At 38.4% G+C, this 15,668-nt stretch overlaps 2 protein-coding genes across 6 annotated transcripts in view; both read left to right on the plus strand.

Moving 5' to 3' along the window:
* Positions 1-15,668, plus strand: part of LOC110372443 (neurocalcin homolog) — a 98,260-nt gene that overhangs the window by 43,521 nt on the left and 39,071 nt on the right. The gene's annotated exons all lie outside the window — the stretch shown is intronic.
* The window catches only part of LOC110372444 (neuronal calcium sensor 2), an 84,717-nt gene that overhangs the window by 43,048 nt on the left and 26,001 nt on the right, over positions 1-15,668 (plus strand). The window contains exon 1 of one of the 2 annotated variants that reach the window (XM_021329166.3): positions 5,117-5,374. The exons of the other annotated variant lie outside the window; for it this stretch is intronic. The gene's annotated coding sequence lies outside the window, so the exon portion shown is untranslated. Of the gene's footprint in view, positions 1-5,116; positions 5,375-15,668 lie in introns of those variants that run through there. 2 annotated transcript variants of the gene reach the window in all.

Genomic DNA, 15,668 nt, shown 5'->3' on the forward strand with positions numbered 1-15,668 from the left:
ACACTATCTTTTCCTTCATATTGTACCAACGAATGCTGTAAAAATACAGTGGTTACATGTAATTTTACGTACAAATATTGTGGTAAAGTAAATTTATTTTAATATAAAATATTCCCCGAAACCACCTCCATTGAAATAACATTACGAATATATTTTATTCAGTAAATATGATTGAAATGTTTGCGGCCTGCTTAAGCCCCGTGCAGCTACCTAAATGGAACATACTAATTATTACTTGCTATATTTTGAAATTGGCATTCGTTTTGAAATTTTGAATTCGTAATGAAGTTTCAATAAAATAGCATTTAATTAAATATTTTAGCGTATGTAACGAGTGGTTTGGTTCAATCAAACAGGGCTTACAAAGTGCATGCGTTCGGCGGGCGAGTGTTACTGCGGTTTGTATAAAATAGTTTCCACCGACCTAACTGTTTGAACAGTTTCGAGTGTTGTCCGAATTGTGAAATTCACCAAATTATTTGAACGCTAGGCTGGTGTTTAGGGTAAAGCTGACCACAATTAAGCGTGTGCTGTGCGGTTGCGTACCGACTTGTTAACGTGCTTTCACCGCAAAATTTAAAAAATCCCGTTTTGTAACATCATTGGTATGAGCTTTGTACGAATAAAATTATTTGCAGTTCCGGCTAATACATATTTTACCTGCGGTAGTAATAATACTAGTCGCTACTAGCATTCGACAAAAATTTTACGTAATCCTATTAGCACGGTATTTCTATAGTACCCTAGAGTCATTCGTTGTGACAAAATTTAATTAAAACTTAGCGAAAATGAATGACGCCGAGATGTGACACAACTCTATAATGGCATTTCTTTTTGTGCGAGCTCCTATAGTTTCGTAAAACATATAAAATGGCTGCGACGCTCGTCTACTGAAGGAAATAGGTTACGGAAATAGGTTATGAGTTAAAAATCTGTGACGACTTGTGCACTATTGCGATCTTTGAAGTCCGATAAGTTTGGTCTTTCCGTTCAGATAGATTGAGATAAAAAGGCGCACTCAGTTCCTCGCAGCGATGGAAGTTTTAAGCGTTCTTTAAAGTAAATACCGCTAGTGAAGTTTAGGTGCTTAAAATACATAGCTAGGATATAAAACTAAGTACTACAAGTACTTGAACTGAAATCTTTTAAGACTATCCTTCACATTTAACATTTTATATTTATTTTAAGTCCATCCTTAACATTCACATTTTATATTTATTTTAGTAGTTTACAAATCAATTTGAAAAACAAACGGTGTCTCCCCCGTTTACACAGTTCGACACATCTTGCGAGTGAGTCACGCGATCGAGGAACTTTGGCCCTCCACTTGAAATATTCATGCAAACCAAAGCGCAGTAGCGTGTTCACGGGTGCATCATAATAATTTCACGTGCTTCCTGCGCTGTACACACAGGCACTCAATCAAGTGTCCGTTCGCCACCGCCGCCCGACGTTCGATTTATCTACTTAGCGTCGGAAATACATGACCGACGTGACTGACGCCCACTTTACACTGCTGACACCTTAAAATCTTATGCAACAGTTATGCGCTTGTCGTTATAGGTTATGGCAGTTACAAAGGGTTGTGGGAATTATGGCGTTTGACGACTAAAGTTATGGAAACAAATCTTTTCCCACCGTGTCGTCATGCATTTGCCGACTGTCGATGCATGACGTACAGTCTACATGGAAACTTCAATCTAATTCACAATTTGAATAATTTGTCGGTATCTGGCTGATAACTTAAGCCAGTAATTTTACGAAGGTGTTGAAACTGCCCATTAGCCTTTTGCTTGACTAATGTAGTACTACGCGGTACTATGTTTGACGAGGGTAATATTTTTATAGCCCATTCAATTAGGTTGGTGAACCATGCTCAAATTAGGTTGTTGAACTATTATGAATGCGAAGTAACTATGTCTGTCGGACCCTCTGTTTTGCGAATCGATTCGACTGAACTTTGGCGCGGCGATAGATTGAAAACTTTTTATACAGGCTTGTGAAAAAAACTTCCTCAGTCTAGTGTAAAACTGTGGGGTTTTGCTACAATATAAGCGATTACGCTGTTGCATGCGGCGTGCATTCGGAAACTAATGATAGTCTTTTGTTTTGATCCAGTTTTTTTCAAAGTGGGGAAGTTTGTTAATGCCCTACAATTCCACTTTAACACGCTTTACTAAGCGATTTTTATCGACGTCATAATGGCGTTTTATAACTCGTGTAAGCTCTTGAAGTTTCAGCCATTTTAGATTGAATGAACTAGGAATTATGTTTAGATGACTTTCGATATTTCTATTATTATATTCAGTCATTTATCTGAAAATTGGTTTGCTAAAACGAATGTACAAGAGGCGTATTTTCTTTATTCCTAAATGACATTGCAAAAACGTATTTTTCAGATAAAGAAGCCAGTTTTCTAAATAGTATTATATCCATTGTCACCTAAAACGTTCTAAGTTTCAGTTACATAGCAAAAAATTACAATAGCTGTTTTATCCTTGAACGAAAAATATTGAATAAATAAAAGTACACGACTTGAATACTACTAACCGCTTCCAGCACTCATTATTAAGGATTAATACTTGCATTAAATATTAAAGAGCAAGTCCGCCTTGAATAACTCTTTTTCAATAAAAATATTAGTCACAGCTCAGGAGATGTACGGATTGAAAAGCGATTGGGATTTTATACTGCGGACAATTTTCTTTTCTACAGCTCAATGTTTTTATGAATTCCGAAACGAGAAACGACGTTGGTTTTTTCAAAAGAACCAGGTAATAAAATGAATGGAGAGCCAGGTACAAATTATTAAAGCCTTCATTTCATACTTGATAGGCTCTGAGTAGTATCGTTTAAGTAATTTGCTGTGACACGTGTATCGATTTCTCGGAATTGCTGATAATTTACGGCGAATATCATTTTTGCAATATTTCACAGTCACTTTTCTTTCTTCCTTCTACAAAGCGGCGCTGAGTTTACCATTAAACATTTTCAAGAAATGATGGCTTTTTCAAACAAGACTAAATGGACAATTATTTTCTTCGTCCGCTATAAAACTTGATACAGAAACCGCCACTTTGTTACATTAGTTGTCATTATTAAAGAACTTTTATTTGCAGTGAAATGCAGGCGTGCCGATTTATTTGTGTAGTCGTCCGTTCAGTGCTAAAACGCTTTCGATATTTGCCGGAGAGAAGTTTTGCACAATACGGTCAGCTTGTGGCCTGTAACTCGATCTGCGAATGCTAGTGGACCGGTTGGGTTAGGTGCCGAGTTAGTACATCTACACCTAGTACCTACGGCACTCCAATTCACTTGACACGATATGTAGAAACTTGTTTTAACGTCGCAGGCATTTACGTCAGCCAGTCCATCGAGAAAAATACTAGCCATTTAACTTAAAAAGACTAACATTCTTTGCATATTTCAAGTGAAATAGACTGAATATTTTGTTATTACAAAGTTATTTGGTCGGAAGGTTTGCTAAAAGGCGAAATGAGATGAAGTTAGTTTGCAAACGTTATTAAAAGGGGATTCAATTATGTGCTCTTTGAAGTGCGTATCTAATTTTACTCAGTCAACTAGGAAAATGCAGCCAGTATGGCGATTTGCTTATTTTTTGTTTGTCCTTTGACTCAAAGACTTTGCTGGAACATTAATTTTCCACAACTTGTTTTATTTGTTTCTGATAGAAAATTGAAATGTTAATAGATTTACTGCAAATATGACGCCTTTTGACTATTTATAAATTTTCTACATAATTTTCCACGCGAATATTTATTTATTCACATATCTTTGTCGCACCCCGATTGGGTACGATTCGTAGGAGAAATTATGAGCTAGTAAAAGCGAACTCGTTTGAACTTGCCGCAGACTTCCGAAACAATGTAGAATACGAGGGGAGCTTTTTTGTAAGGCGTTTCAAATATTAAAGCAGGTGCCAATGAAAATAACTCAATGGAATAATTCAAACTGACCGACTTTGGTTTCGTAGACGTGTTATTAAATAATGCCATGTAAAACTGATTGTTAATGAGAATTTATTTTTTGTTTCAGGTAAATATTTTGTAAGCAATAATCTGCTATTTCTGCTGACATGGCCTGATTCATTGTTGGGTATGTATTACCTTAAAATATTCTGAGTTAATAATGTTTTGCCGTGTATGTACTGACATTGAAATGTGTCCGAGGTTATTGAATTGGGTCCGGCCCGTCTTATTATGAAGATACGGCACGTTCGTCCCTACAATCGAAATAGGATTATTGAAAAGTTGTATAGGTGGTAGTCCGATTGTAGCGGAACGCTAATCAACAGATTAATATTATATGACGGGTGCAATAATTGAGCGTAACCACCTCGCCACATTGTGGCCACCGCGTTAATTCTCGCGGACGAGATTGATCAATGGCCGTTTGTGAGACTCCCCTCCGGCTCTCTGCGAGCTGCTCCCTACATTACTACTGCGATTTATTTTTGTGTCGCGAGCTTCAAGACTTCTTAATTAATTAAGTAGTTATGAAGTTAATCTTCCTTATCTATAAGTTTCAAAGTTTAAGGACTTGCTCGCTCTATCTGTGAAGGCGTTGGAACTCTTCCTCAGTTTAAAACTTTGTCGTTGTTGTAAAATGCTTATAATTGTTTAGTGGCTCGAGAGATTTTAGTGATTATAGTGAGGGTAAGAAGTAGCGGAAATCGATATGCAAAGTAGGTTGGTGAGCAATGTGGTGTGGAGGTCGCAGGCTATGCGTGCGTATGATCGATGGTGTTGCGTGCGCTCCGGGGCCCGCATCCAGCACCGGTAGAGCGGCGTGACGTGGCTTCTCTTTGTTCCACGCCGCCCGTCGCCGCCACCATCGCCTCCACCGCCTCCGTCGCTTGATATCGCGACGCCGCGCCTACCTCTCATTGCGCATGCTCAGCACGATTCTCCTGCGTCCCCACTACGTCATGATTTGAAATGATATGCGGTGCAAAGTAGCGTACATTGTATCTGTACGTGGTCACAGTCGGGATTGTGGCCGGTTCGACTGTTCTCAATAGTTATCTGGGCGGGCGTGTGCCTCGCGTGGTGTAGCCGGTCGCTGGTCCCGCCGTGGTTAGTTGGGAGCTGGAGCGCGGCAGCGCCGGTATCGATCTGAGCGTTTCGTGTGGCCGCTCGTGCACGACGCGACGTTCTCTCGGGATATTCGCCCAGTGGTCGCCGTCGGCGCCGGCCTTGCTGCACTGTTTACGCGCACTGTATATTTATTTCATCCGCGCGATCATGCTCACCGGAGCTAATTGATAACGCGACACACGCATCCGCGAGCGCATCTGCGACCCGCACCGGCCTGTCTCCGCGATCTCCTACACTACAAACCTGATAAACTTTAGGTAAGTCTAGTTTTACTGTTCAACTTTATTGCTGCAGTTTATTCGAGCTATTGGAGCGAATGTTTGAAAAGTTTGAAAACTAAATGCTCGGTCCGTTAGGCTTGTAGACGCTGTTTAGTTTCCTTTCATAATTTTGGTGATTCTCATCGTCGTCCACGTAAATAATCTGTGTATAAAGTGTGTTCAAATATTTCTATTGAGTGTTTTAGCCGGCCATCTGGTTTATATTCTAAAGTTAGATTGTAAAATCGTAAACCACAGGGAATCATCGGTACATATGTATTAGCAGAGCGAACGGTTTGTTGAACGCACTCCATCCAGCCAAACGGTACACACCGGATTCAATCCATACTCCGGCATAAATAGAATGCCTTATTTTACCAAACCTGCCTTAAATACACACTCAAAAAATATTTGAAAGGGCTTTATACACGTGATATATTTCTCATTCATACTGCGCATGTCTTTCAAGTTTATTTGTCATACATCTGTACAATAGAATTACTAAAATCGGTGGGTAGAGGTTTTACCCGAGCAAGTTTCTATACACGGCGTATTTTAAAGTATAAATTAGAGCAAGGAGCTTTTGTTAAGGCCAATCCGTACGTGTTGAGTAGCTGCCAGTGAAATGGAGGGCCTACCTATACTGAAGTCCTCTCTAAGAGTACACCAAGCCTCTTTCCCCGCAGACGCTGTTTAGCGACATTGTGACGCTGACGGAAAAAGAACTAAAACGGATTAACTAGAACGAACACAATTTCATCCAAGAAATCTTTACAGCGTGGCGGATTCTTCAAATTACATTCGCACTGTATACGTTTACTCGTCTCTAGTAAATAGCATATCTATTGTTGGTACGCCATATAAATATAACTATCTACTTATACAAATATTGTATTTTCTCCGTGATGTACCAATTAACACGCGTGCTAGTTACTACGTCCCATAACGTACCTTGGAACATCGTATGTTATTTCAATTTCATAAAAGTTTACAACGAATACCCTATTATGATATATGTTTTTCTAACCTTATAGTAACATCGCAATCTGTTCAGCGAGGCGCATGCGTCATCAACGCTATAAAAACCAGCATGAACGGCGACAAAAATGTCTCGTGCACTGCATTTATAGTCTTCTATACTGAAATCTTCTTAGAATATTGCGTGTACAACATTTCTATGGAAATAAGACCTCGGGGTAATGCGATGATATCTTTTAAAAGGGTACGGTTCGGGTGCGGGCACCTAAAATGTAATCTTTATAAGTTTATCGCTCTATCACTACATAGTATACAACAGACACTTATCAAGTACTAGCATATTTATGTTAACATGATGAAACATTCAACACTGCACATAGAGACATACTTCTAATCGCTCGGCAAAAAACCGGTTAGGAACGAGATCGGCTCATGCAATCGGGGTCCGTGCCAGAATTTGTAAACAAACAGTCGGTCGACCGAATTTAATGCTTAAGCCGAGTATTCATAGGGGAACCGTACCCCGTGACATGTGTCTCCCCATATGCCACGCGGGGGAATTATCGTGCAACTCACAACACACACCATACCGATACTAAAATATTTTTGTCTCCTGAATGACAAAACGCCGCAGTCTCCAACGCTCTATCTGATCTACATGTAGGATTACACACATTTTAAGATAGCGTTATCTTTATGATACAATAAAATTTAACCAAATGAAATAGCCGACTCATTTGATGATGATAAATCTAATTATAGTCGGTCCGTTGTATAAATAGAACGTTTTCATTATGATGAAATAAAAGGGACACTGTATAAATACCTACGTACAAGCTTCTACACATGTCGATTACCTGACACAGAAATATAAACAGGCGTGGAATAAAAGAGCCAGTCAAACAAATCCGAAGATTAGGGAAAATCGTAAATTGTTTGGACCATTTTCGCATTTCTTGGCAGTATTTGATACTTATCGTTTCTATTGATCGTTGTAATCTCAGGTAAGACTGAGTAACACCCTCATTGAGGGCATTTCTCCGATACTACGCTTAAATGATGATAAACTCCTGTAGAATACATTGATAAATGAACGACAAATCGATGGAGTCAGTCTGATAACCTAGAAGAAACAGGTTCGGTTTGGTCTCGCCTAAATCCGCAAATTATTCGCATTCTCGTGGCCCTTGTAATACTATACGAGTAAGTACTATATGACCTAAAGAGGCAGTTCTACTAAAAAGCCTACTACTAAGTTCAACTAATTCAAATACAGTCTTAAATAAAACATTAGAATTCAAACAAACAAATCTAATGCCAACACTCCCTAACACAAACTTTTAACATATTTACGTAACAAACATGACAAAATTAGTGATTAAAACTGTGACTGCAGAATTTCTAACTAAAGTAGGTACCTAGTAAAAGACCATCGTTTTTCCCCTCTCGGAGTTGGCGTATTTTAGCTGGAACTGAAATAAATGCTGCCAACTGCACCTAACCGCGTGGAAAGAGATCTCGTTTTTGATCTTTTTAACTGACCGTTCTTTTGGTCCAGATTCAATTTAGTTTATTTACTCCAATATTTATCTGGCTGTTTACTTCTTTCGATGTCGGATTTAAACTGCGTTTTCAATTAATATTGCAATCGCAATTTACCTGTCTGTTCGTTTTACCTATAGCAGGAATATTTCCAGGATAGATATTTACGAAATAGTTTTTCGTATTTAAAACCTAAGTACACTATATCAGTAAGAACCGATGACTTTATCAACATAACTGTTCGCTACGGTTTCATTAGAGTACCTAGATAATTAAGTACTTTCCAGATCTCGTGAAAAGCGTATGACACTTTCCAAAGTATCCCCTAGCTACCTATCTTCATACCAGATAAAATCTCAATCGATATAGTTCTTGGACCGTTAATAAAGATAGAAAACGTACCAAATGATGTCTAACAATGCAGTTTAAGTATGGACATAGATTGAAACAGAGGAAGGTAGTGGAGATACCATAAGTAAGGTAGGTCAGGATAACGTACGGTAGGCGGGATCAAAACTATCAGTTATTAGTGCTGACCAGGCGTTTGGGCCACTCGTCAAATCACGACCAATGTGTCAAAGATTGGTCTTGATCGATTTTATTTTGAAAATAGTGGGCGGGTTCTAAAGAAGGCGTACGAGGGCGGATCTAGTAACATTCGACGAGATATAACGTTGTGACATCTCTGGTAGTCATTTTGTTATCCATGGATCGAAACTTCCAGAAGGCAGTAAGATTGTTTCCCGTGAAGTGGGCCCTTAAAGACGTGGGTGAAACCGTGGAGTTCCACTAGTATACAATTGATTGGCCAATAAATTCTGTAGAGGTTAGCAAAGGCACGCGGTCGTCCGTATGATAGCCACCTTATCAGTCTAATGTATTTCGTTCACTGTTGCAACGATGTTTTGTTACTCAGTTTGCATACAAAATAGAATGACTTAAATAATGTCTTTATACGTTCTAGATGTGACAAGGGCGAATTTTGGACGCAAATCACAGTTTCAAACAAAAATGGTGTCGCTAAAACAGTTGATTGCAAAAAAACGGGGTTAGAACACTTCCAATCCATAAAACTCTTTGAAACCAATATCACCACACGTGCCAGATTTTTTTGCAACAAAGTTTTTTACTAAACAAAAACAGAATTGTTTCCTTTTTGGCCAGGCTAGGTCAAAAGGATTGTTAATTGGCAACCTGTAAACATTGACAGTTTCGGAAAAATCAAACGTACACGAAGTAAACAGGGGGGGTTTTTTCAAAGCTACAGTTCACAATGGTCTGTGCAAACTCAAACATGAAACCAAGCTTAGTTGGAACCAACGCGGAAAGACTTGAAGAATATTGTTCTAGATGTGACAAGGACGAATTTTGGACTTTTTCCACAGTTACAAACAAAAATGTTGACGGTAAAACAGTTCATTGCACAAACATGGGTTAGAACACTTCCTATCCATAAAACTCTTTGAAACCAATAACACCACACGTGCCAGATTTTTTTGCAACAAAGTTTTTTACTAAACAAAAACAGAATTGTTTCCTTTTTGGCCAGGCTAGGTCAAAAGGATTGTTAATTGGCAACCTGTAAACATTTAAACTTTCGGAAAAATCAAACGTAGAGGAAGTAAACAGGGTTTTTTTCAAAGCCATGTTTCACAATGGTCTGTACAAACTCAAACATGAAACCAAGCTTAGTTGGAACCAACGCGGAAAGACTTGAAGAATGTTGTTCTAGATGTGACAAGGACGAATTTTGGACGCAAATCACAGTTTCAAACAAAAACGTTGACGGTAAAACTGTTGATTGCAAAAGAACTACATAGAACACTATTCCAATACATAAAACTCTTTGAAACCAATAACACCACACGTGCCAGATTTTTTTGCTACAAAGTTTTTTTACTAAACAAAAACAGAATTGTTTCCTTTTTGGCGACGTTACGTCAAAAGGATTGTTAATTGGCAACCTGTAAACATTGATAGTTTCGGAAAAATCAAACGTACAGGAAGTAAACAGGGGTTTTTTTCAAAGCCATAGTTCACAATGGACTGTACAAACTCAAACATGAAACCAAGCTTAGTTGAAACCAACGCGGATTAGTTTGATTGCTGAAATCGAGCCTTTGTTGTGAAGCACTCACGATAATTGAATGTAAACTAGATACAGAGCTTGATTTGATACCGTTATTAATTAGTATTATCACGTTCCAGTGTAAGCTTCTTATGTGCACTCTGTGATTGCACCGTGGAATTAATGTGTCCTGTACTCCATGAAACAGGACATTTTTGGTACCGTGCAAATATGAGCTTGGAAAGGTCTACTTGAAATAAAAACATTTGACTTCAACATTCCCAAAAAATTAATACAACAGTCAAATGAGGATATTTCATAAGTCACAGTTAAAACTCTTCATAGCAATAACATGGTTGTACAATATTTGCAATGCAATACCGCAGTCAATCCATCATTCGGATAATAACAATAATTATCTATGCAACTTTCCTCAAGTACGAAACCGAACTACGACATCAAGATAATATGATCAATGACGCCCTTGCACAACTTAATGCATATTAATTACATTACAAACGATACTTCCCACTTAATGTACCTAGTTAGTGATCACGTAACAGTCCTTATGCCGATGACGTTATGGTTCGTCACTGGTAAGTAATATGGAGGAGTAAGGAAAGATGAGCGGAGCGGACATGCAAATGGGTCAGGCTTCTTTTCGGTCAATATCGTACTAGGCACTGCCAACACGATCAGTAACGCGTGAACTAACGAGGCGTTTGGGTCCTATGAGACATCTGTCAACGATTTTTGTTATTACAAAAAAGGGTTAAGTCTAAAGGAGGCGTATAAGGGCGAAAACAGTACCATTACTCGTCCCCCGGCATTTCAGCATGCTACTTCCTCAGGCGATTTTCCGTTATGGCACCTCCGCTAGTCATTTTGTTCTCCATGGGTCATACAATATCTAAGATCTAGCCAGTAATACATACATGTGTCGTGTGTCCACTATCAAACGCGTTATTTCCGGCTCGTCTACTAAGCTAACTGGCACGTACGTCTAAGTGGTCAGGATAATCCATCAGCGGGGTGTTTTGCTGCACAGCTGCCCGAATATCTGAGCCACGTAATACCTTACTTAGCTGAATTAGAATGTTTAACGTACCATGGTCTAGTACTGATTACTCACGGCTGGTGTTACAGAAACTAATCACTTAAACAATTATGACAGTCACTGCACCAATGTTGAGCTAAATAAATATGTTATTCTTACAAAGATAAGCAGTCATAATATTGTATGAAGTGAGCAAATATTTTTCAATACAACATACATTCCGTTATCCGAAATTCTTGATATGTTTCGAGATAGACATCAATAAAAGTGCTTTCTAAACAATATCTTTATTTATTGAACGATTCTGTTATGTAGACAGGATTGCTTCATACTTTTCCGACGCATGTAAGTAGGTAGCTTGGTACTTGTTTGTATGGATATATCGAATGTTTTAACAGAAACTTCTACAGTTTTCAATGATTATGTGATGTTAACTGTTTGCAAATTCAATCAAATTGACGTCTGAAATCTGATTGCTGGTTATAACTCCTGAATTGCGCTACCAAATACCCATTAATGAATAAAGTACCTACATAATACGAAACTTTTACTGTCCGATATAACGACCACATAAACCGTACATTATTAACAGAACTATCTAACGTACAATGCCCAGAACAATACCGTAGTTTGACAGCCTTCATTTGTGCGAAAAATAGAAGAAAAAACCCCAATTTTTATGCATTTTTTGTGCATTTTTCTCCGTGAAAATTGAGCATCGGCTTTAGTTTGTTTGTTGTATTTTTATAGCTGGCGGCAATCGAATGTAGCTAGCCCGAACATACGGTTACGCGAGCAATTTTATTATTTTTTCCATTCCGGGTCCTATCTCAAAAGTAAATTGTGTTTCGACAGACTCAATTAGCGATGTACCTATCTATTGTTTTGTTACAAGCACATTTTGGATTGGTCAATTTTTAGGCAAGATTTATCTCTGAAAGTAATTGGTTACTTAAATATAAAATGTGACATTAACCAAACTATGATCCTGAAACAGACAAAAAAAATTGATATCCTACAGTTCAAAGTTTGAAAATTATGAATAAATTACACCCTCCGTACAAAATCCTCGTAACGTTCCCATCTCGGCTACCTGAAATTGCCTTTCATCATCCCTTTTGTGGCTCAACATTGTTCTGATCCTGTAAGGCAGAGCAAGCAAAGCCATTGATTTATAAATCGCCCTATCCAGTTTAAGGGGATTTCTGTTGGCATATTGTTTTCGTGACCTGCCGCAATTCATTCAACTACGTACAAAGGAATGACCAGTGAATACATACTGCATCCATATAATACCTTGTACATGATCAAACAAACACACACTGTACAGGACATCCATGTAATAATCAGCATAATTAGCTATTGTTAATTAGTTATTCCATACCATGCTAGTAATAACCAAAATTCAATTTAGCAAATAGGACCTAATCTATATGTACGCGCAATGCAATCAGTGCGCTTTGATTGAAAGGGAACAATATACCAAGTGAATTAATTGTCGTGTCTAATACCAGGTATGCTTTGTCGCTGTCGTGACCAAAGGCCAGCTTCACCTGATATTGTATTGGACTTGTAACAAGAACGCCTTTGAAACTAGATACGGTTATATAGCCGTGGTTTGCCTCTGTGACAGTCAAGCGTGCCGGCACACGAAATGCGGTAGACTTGGCAACAAGAAAAGCACCACGAACAGACGTCTGCAAGGACTTTATCCTGAATTGATGGAAACTCCGCCGAATTGAGCACTCGTGCATGACTCTCTACGCTTTCATGCAATTATACTAAAGTGTTTTAGTAAGACTTTCCACGTGTACCATAAGATACCTAAGCTTTTACAATATAGTCTTTATTCCTCTCTACAATGTAGACCGCTCTTTTTACTCTCAGTCCATTAGTACCTGTGCTTATAATACGAGAACCATTTTCCGGATTTACTATCAACCTTTTATGTTGACTAAATCTCTAAAAACTTCTGTTCCTGTCTCCATTTGTTTCAGTCAATATTGTTTACCACTATCTATCTACATCAGGTATTAATAGATTGAACAAAGTGTTGTCCGCCTACGCACAACTTCTAACAATATACGAGTTTAATTATAGACACAAGCACGGCAACACCGTAACTTTACCTTTATCCTTTGATTTAGTTGATATGTGCATTGTATCTCGAAAATAAGTACAGCCATTTATTCGTTGTCGTAAATGGTATTACATGTCTGGGGTGTAGCGAACCTCCCTCCCTATCCCTGTATCGTTCGTCTGCTGGCATTGCACTTACACAAATCGTTTTCATTTCTCATATCAGTGTCCGACATCTCTGACAATATACTTTATAAGAGTCTATAGGATGCCGACGAAAAAAGACAACATCGCCGAGCTTAGTCGATGAATTCGTGGATCTGTTGTATAGCCACAAGTACGAGTATATTGCTGTATTCGTGGAACGTGCCTCCAGGCGGCACTAAAATGTAGTGTCTTCTTAAGATCTTTTTACTGCGCAGGGCTTAGAGCTCAAGAAAAATGTTATGGGTTCACACAATATTACCCCCTAGGGCCGTAATGAGTGTAAAAGCTGCTCCTATTATGAGTGAAATATATTCTCTTGCAGGAAACCGCAATTTTTCAATGAGTGATGAACATGCATTGCTCCGGCGAGCAAGCGTCGTTATTCATTCGTGACAACTTTACCTTATTTCATTGGCTTACGTTTCGTGCGTTTGCAAATGAAAGCTTTCTTTATTAGCTAATTAGGTTTGCTGTAATATGAAGGTGTAATAAATGCTTGCTATACCTTGTTGATATTTACTGCAACACTTCCATGCAGTATTCCTCATAGGTTATAAAACTATATAAATATACCTAGGAATATAATGATGTAAGCCTCCGCCTAAGATCGACCGTTATTCCCATTTTACTAAGCCTCTTATGTAAATGAAGAGTATAATCCTGCCTTTTAAAGTATAGTCAAGCCTCTCTTGGAGTTAAAATAATTTCAATTTCTACAACAACAAGATACTTTATTACTTGACTCTAGTGTTTTGTTGTAATTTCTAGTTTGATGTTTTATTACGTATAGATTCCTGAGAGTACATTATATTGCTTTGGGATTTGTATTGATAGACCAGGGTTGATATTTTTTAAACAAAATATAGTTGAAGTAGGATGATACCGATTGGAAAAAGATTTTCATAGGTGCAGCCCTGGTGGAAACACAATTATTAACATCCAATCACATAACTTTATATAACACAGTGGCAATTCCAACTTTTTCTTTTATTTGCTCTCCGACTGTAGCAATTCTTTTATTTTAATACCAGTGTCTATCCTATTGGTATCTTTTCAGCTTCTACCTACACAATTTGGACGTGAATCAGGTGATAAAGTTTGAGAGGAAATTCCAGATTTACGACGCACCAGTTTTGCCGTGTTATAAAAATAAGCCATAAATAGGTTTCGTACCTACCTCGTAAGACCAGAATACTGGACTTTATCCACGACCGTGAAGCCATCGCGACAGATTGTGCAGCTCGGTACAAACGTTCCACAGAATAAATCCATTTTAAAATGACAGAATGCAATATTGTTCTTAAAGTCCCAATTTCACGATACCTTGAGTTCAAAAACTGGTCAAACCGTTCACAAGTGTTTGGCTTTTGACGATGTGTTCCTTTGATGCTTTCAATATTCGCATCAAGAGGCACCTATAGGGGCTGCAGGCTAACTTTGTCAATGCTAGTATAGACGAACGATTTTGCATATTCCGATTGCACTGCTAGTGAAGTTCCATTCAAGCAATATTCATTGCAATTTCTGCTCAGTTGACTTCCAGTAGACTTGACATAACCAGGTACCCTGGAAATGTCGTTCAAAATCGACATTTTGACTCGGACCGTTTTGTATCTGCAAAAAACTAACAAAAACAACGCCGGCTGTTTCCGAACGCCTCCGTAGAGAACAGTTGTGACACCGCGATAGACAAACGCTAAATTAATTCCACAGTTTCATAATTCAATTCACTTTACAATTTTTGTCGAAATTTTATTGAAATTCATTTGAATATCGATTCTTTTTACGTTGGGCTGCATACATTATAATGTTTCAAAGCCGACGGGCCGCGGACTTTATCATATTTTTTCATCTTTTTGTCAGAGGGCTTTATAGAATAACAGAATAGGTCTTTCATATGTAGTAAATTAAAAAAGAAAGAACCTTTTTGACTATACAGTTTCTCTGCATAGCTTTTAAGTGGCAGGAAATTGCTCCAAAATATTCGCCGTAACTTTGCGATATCCATTACGGTCCAATATTTGTTGCTTTCCGAAAATAAAACTCCCGAAAACAAACTTCACAGCCCGTACTGCAATAAAAAAGTTGGTATCACTTTCCAATTTGCCGATAGGGTCCTGGAAAGAGTACTGCAAATATGTGACAAGGTGCAGTTTGCATTGGTTACAAAACGAACAGGACTGCCGAAAAAGTTACCGAATATTGAAGATTTTTGTTTCATTTATTCGTCGAATATCGTGCGGTGCGGTGTCACGGTGAAACGGCCACGAGGCGTGGAAAAGTGCCGCGTGTCCCGCCACTTAGCTCACCAGTGTACAGCCGCCGTAGTTGATGGCAAACTGATGGAATTATGACACCTG

The sequence above is a fragment of the Helicoverpa armigera genome, chromosome 1, assembly GCF_030705265.1.
Source record: "Helicoverpa armigera isolate CAAS_96S chromosome 1, ASM3070526v1, whole genome shotgun sequence".
In the NCBI taxonomy this organism is placed as follows: domain Eukaryota; kingdom Metazoa; phylum Arthropoda; class Insecta; order Lepidoptera; family Noctuidae; genus Helicoverpa; species Helicoverpa armigera.